Consider the following 4,345-nt stretch of genomic DNA (forward strand, 5'->3'; position numbering starts at 1 on the left):
GAACTGTTATCATCATCATATTCTTCACTCTCCTCCTCCTCCTCTTCCTCCTCAGCATCCTGTTCAAGGATATCCTTTATCCAATCGGGCACCCCCTTTTTCACAGAGGCCTCTTTTTTAAAGTGTCGCACAGTCTCACCCCAAAAAGATCTGGCGTAACAATAATTGGGGATGTGTAACCCCGTGTCTTGTCTTGATTCTATATCATAAAATATATAATGGGTTGAGATCTTTGGCTCTTTAAGTGGGCGCATGAAACAGAAGTGGTTTACCTCTTCTCCCCTAGGAGCCCAGCAGATATTACATACCCTTCCTATACAGTCCTTTGTGAAATGCTCTGCATTTTGAAAACGACCGCAGTCCTCACAAAACTTTCTATAAGTACAGGGTACCTTGTTCTCTGCCGCCAGTTTGGTGTGTAATTCTAAGCATTCTCTCGACCTGCATTTCATTTTGCAACACTTACACTTCTTCATGATGTTCACATTAGAAGCGCAATCTTTTCTTAGACAGAGTCTACAGAAAAATATACAGTCATGAATATGAGAGTACAATTTGTGGCAATATTGACAGTAATTACGAGCCCCAAAGAGTCCCTTTATATTAAGAACTCCGTAAAAGTGATTATCATGGAGAAGCAACGTATACGTTTGTGTATACTTGTGTCCTTGTGGTTTAAACAAGCCCCAGCCTTTGTCGCCATAGTGTGCAATCTGGATATTGACCTGTAAGTGGTCCTCAAAAAGAGGGATGTCAGACAAAGAAACCTCTTTGTCTACAGGCCAGTGGACTGCCTGATACAATTGCAGAGCGCCATGTGCCAACTCTGCATCTGTTGGAACCTTTTTAGACATTACACGAACTAAGCTTGCTCCAAAGCATAGTTTACTGTTTACATCAGTGAAATCGATTAGATGTTTCCTTTTCTTATTTATAATTGCACTATAGGGGATAGAGCGTAAGGCTCTTGGGCGGCTGCCCCCCCTAGGAGGTCTCACAATGGTTACAACTAATCGTAAAACCCCGTCTAAACAAAGTTCCATATTACTCTGCAAAAGATTTGCTAAGTTGGAGAGAAACTCGTCAGCGTCTAGAGCACCCTTGACCTTTTTCACTGAAAAGAGAGGCCTCTGCATGTTCCCACCCTCAAATCTCAGCTGCACACAATCGCCAGGCTCCAAACTTTCATTAACAACATTAAGAACATCTTGAACCGCAATATGTAAGGCTGAAACGGCTTGTGCATAGCTTGTCACATGTTCCAGATTTACGAAGCGAAATTCTTGCGCTATATGAATGGTGTGGAATCTTTCATTTTCCCACCCCCATCTATTTGTGATTTCTGCATACACCGGGGGGTTTTCTGCATCATGTTCAGGTGTCTGCAGCGAAGAGTCTGGAGGGTGTTCTTGAGACTGTGTACAACTAGAAGGCAGAGAGCCCCCTGGTGGATATTCTTGAGACTCTTGGTTGTTAATACCTACAACCCCAGAGTTCTCAGGTGTCTGCAACGCAGAGCCTGGAGGGTATTCTTGAGGCTGTGTACAACTAGAAGGCAGAGAGCCCCCTGGTGGATATTCTTGAGACTCTTGGTTGTTAATACCTACAACCCCAGAGTTCTCAGGTGTCTGCAACGCAGACCCTGGAGGGTGTTCTTGAGGCTGTGTACAACTAGAAGGCAGATAGGCCCTTTTCCTACGTGCAAGCATTTTCTTAGCCCCTCGTAACAACTTAACAACTCTATTGTGCCAGTACAGTTTCGCTGTGATTGGTTTCCTCCCCTTTTTTTTCCCAGGCTGATGGCCAGGGTGCCCCCTTCTCATTGTACCCCTTTTGGTTGTCTGTTTTACATCAGGATAGCCTAGGCCTATTTGAATTTGAGGGGACATTGCACAAGAAAAATGATCCATGTTTTTAATAGCATCACAGATGTTCTTCATTTCTGGCATTTCTATCATAAGCTGATCTAGACAATCTTTGGCTGTGTTAATCATATTGAAAATCATTTGAAAATTTTTATACCAACAAACAATTTTTGAGGTGTATACAGCTAAAGCATTTCCATCAATTTCAAACAACCCCTCTTTTTTCCTACCCTGCAACGCTTGAGATTTGGCAGATTTTTTTCCACCATCCCCACAGGAGGCCTTGGCTCCATTAAAGGCCTGAGGATTCCACGGTTTGCTGCAGCCAGGTCTTTCACCAGTAGCCGGTCCCTTCGTCATCTGCGGTTGTGCTGAGTTTTTGCTCCTATCCCCACAGGAGGCCTTGGCTCCATTAAAGGCCTGGGGATTCCACGGTTTGCTGCAGCCAGGTCTTTCACCAGTATCCGGCCCCTTCGTCATCTGCGGTTGTGCTGAGTTTCTGCTCCTATCCCCCCAGGAGGCCTTGGCTCCCTTCAAGGCCGGGGGGGGTTGCTGATTTGCTGGTACCCGGCCTTTCGCCATCCTTGAATCTTTTTGGGGGAATTGCCATATTCTGAGCTAGAAAAGAAACAATGGGTCTTTTAAAGGGGGGGGGCATTTCAGCTCTCTCTCTCTCTCTCTCTCTCTCTCACACACACACACACACACACACACACACACACACATTTGTTTTAAAGGGAGGACCCCCCCCCGTTAAAAACGCAGGCAGATAAAAAGGTCTTCCCTGAAAATGTACAGAACTTACTCTGATCAGCATTTACTCTTTTAAAAGTATAACCACGAAACTGGACCCTGTCCGTCCTTGGAATATTATAGCTGGTTGATGGTACAATAGGATCATTTTGTGCAAAATATTCATCATCCTCATAGCGAAAATATTTCTCTGAAAAAGATATAGTATTTCTAAATCAGTAGGGTTTTTTTTAAAAGTTAAAAAGCCCCCCTTAAAACTCATATGTTAATGCTCTTACCCAGTGATTCGCTGGATAATGACCCCTTTTCCTGGTGATCCCCAGCTGCAGAGACAGAGGCATGTTAGAACAGTCTTGACCATTGCAAAGAGAAGCATATTTGACACCCCAGGGTTTAGACTGCAAAATGAACACTATCGAGTCACAACTTTATTCTCTTGTTCGTAATTATCTTGAAATTAGTTTAAAAGAAGCCGAAAATACAAGGGCTAAATCAGAAATGAGCAATCATTTAAAAAATATCGACACTTTCATTCAAAAACATTTTGAAGGTACCGTCGAAGATCATTTAAGAAAAATGCAGATTTCCAGCCTGACTGAACTCTGTACCGCGCTTGTTTTAACTACACAATACGTTTTTCAAGAAAGAATTACTTTTGGGAGAATATTTACAACATTAGCCTATGCCTCATGCATGGCAAAAAAGCTTGAAAAAAACACAAGACCTTTGGAACAAAAAGAAATTGATTTTCTCTCAAGACAAATAACAACATGCGTAACTGCGCAAGACAGGTCTTTGAGCTTTCTGAATGGTGATCTGGTATGTATTTACACAATATTCTAATGTAATAACATCTTATGTTTTTCTATTCTATAAAATTTTTCATTTCTTTCTCTCTCTCTCTCTCTCTTTATTTTTACAGAGAGGTGAAATAATGAATTTTCTAAAACCACGATCAAGAATTGCTATATTTTGGAACTGGCTGCTGGAACTTGTGTTACCTAAAAACTATTTCTCTGGCATGCAGTAAATAATATATATATTTAGAAACTCTACGCTGTGTCTATACATTTATTTAAAAAGAATATTTACATTTATTTAACAGGTTTTAAAATTAATCTATCTCTTACCCATTTCTGCACGGTTAATCTGATTTTTAATGCGTAACTCTATGAATGAAAAAAACAAAACGTAAATGAATAACAATTTTTAAAAGGACAGTCCTATTTTTAAAAAAGTGCTAAATCTCATAATATTCAGCTGAATTTGTTACTCACCTGTGGTATATTGGTCAGCTTCTGTGCAGTTTTGAGGAGGTGTGATAAAAGGGGCTTTTATATATTTTTCAAGGGAAGCAAAAGATTTTTTTCTGATCCTCTCCTTAAGCCTGTTAAAGGAGAAAAACATCTGGCAGGATGTTGATTTGCAAACCTACGCAATTACTGTGAAACAACAACACCTCATTACCACATCATTTAAACGGATGCACGTCATTTAAAAGGAAATTATTGCCAATACACAATAAGGGGATGTTGATTGGAAAGATACACAATTCTCGTGAAACAACAGCCTCTCTCTCTCATCAATAACTGTTTGAAAGGAAATGATAAGACAGGCCTTTGGTATCTCAGCTGAACAGAGCTGGATAGTATTTGTAGTCTCAATCTGACTTGAAAAATTATTGTGGGAAAAGCATAAATGATTTATTTTTCACCTCACAGCCAAAC

The 4,345-nt window shown here is 40.7% G+C and overlaps 1 long non-coding RNA gene across 1 annotated transcript in view; it reads right to left on the bottom strand.

Moving 5' to 3' along the window:
* Positions 1-2,531: 2,531 nt before the first annotated feature.
* Positions 2,532-4,345, bottom strand: part of LOC144585274 (uncharacterized) — a 4,572-nt gene continuing 2,758 nt past the window's right edge. The window contains exons 1-2 of the long non-coding RNA XR_013539790.1: positions 2,897-4,345; positions 2,532-2,808 (exon numbers count right to left, since the gene is read on the bottom strand). The exon at positions 2,897-4,345 is cut by the window's right edge and continues 2,758 nt beyond it. This is a non-coding gene — a long non-coding RNA (uncharacterized LOC144585274). The remainder of the gene's footprint in view (positions 2,809-2,896) is intronic.

Source organism: Pogona vitticeps, unplaced genomic scaffold, assembly GCF_051106095.1.
Source record: "Pogona vitticeps strain Pit_001003342236 unplaced genomic scaffold, PviZW2.1 scaffold_23, whole genome shotgun sequence".
Classification (NCBI taxonomy): Eukaryota; Metazoa; Chordata; class Lepidosauria; order Squamata; family Agamidae; genus Pogona; species Pogona vitticeps.